The sequence below is a fragment of the Lottia gigantea genome (assembly GCF_000327385.1).
Source record: "Lottia gigantea unplaced genomic scaffold LOTGIsca_81, whole genome shotgun sequence".
In the NCBI taxonomy this organism is placed as follows: Eukaryota; Metazoa; Mollusca; class Gastropoda; family Lottiidae; genus Lottia; species Lottia gigantea.
The window spans coordinates 817,494-818,398 of NW_008710694.1; positions in this window are offsets into that span (position 1 = coordinate 817,494).

Genomic DNA, 905 nt, shown 5'->3' on the forward strand with positions numbered 1-905 from the left:
ACCTCACACCTAATTACAATTTCGTTTCGTTTTTCTTTTTTTTATAATTTTCGTCTCCATTGTAATCTAACAAATTCTCTTCCACAGTCACGTTCTAATGACGTAATTTCAACCTATTGTGTACTACACACGATATCGCAAAAGAGCCGAGGGCAAGAATTTCCCTTTTAACTTACTTACAGTTAAGTCTACCCCTCGACTGTATTTTGGTACCGTGTTGGACACAGGTGACATAGTAGAATATCCATAATGCCTTGATGGACTCATTTGGCTTTTATCATGGTTTAAATTCTCGGAAACTAGCAACTCCAAAGTGGGTCGGAACAACTCCTTTTAAAAGTGACATTTCATGTCTGGCCTCATATGTGCCAATATCTTTATGTTTACCACGTCGAGAAACGGGATAAGGCGAGATTTGTAGATAAAATGTATATAGGCAATGCAAGATGTGGCCAGATTTCGTATTATATGTCATATATGTAAAGTGAGTTATTTTTTACTCATGCCAATATACTAAAAATATAAAATATACATACGGGGCTGCTGTAGCCACTGTTAGCACTGCTAATAATGTTACTATATAGCCTATCATACTGCCTGAAATTATACAAAATACATATCTTTATAGCGTTACAATATAACCTATCATACTTACTGAAAATATACAAAATAGATGTCGTAATAACGTTACAATATAACCTATCATACTTGCTGAAAATATACAAAAATACTTGTCGTAATAACGTTACAATATAACCTATCATACTGGCTGAAATTAAACAAAATACATATCTTTATAACGTTACAATATAACCTATCATAATGGCTGAAAATATACAAAATACATATCTTTATAACGTTACAATATAACCTATCATACTGACTGAAACTATACACAATACATG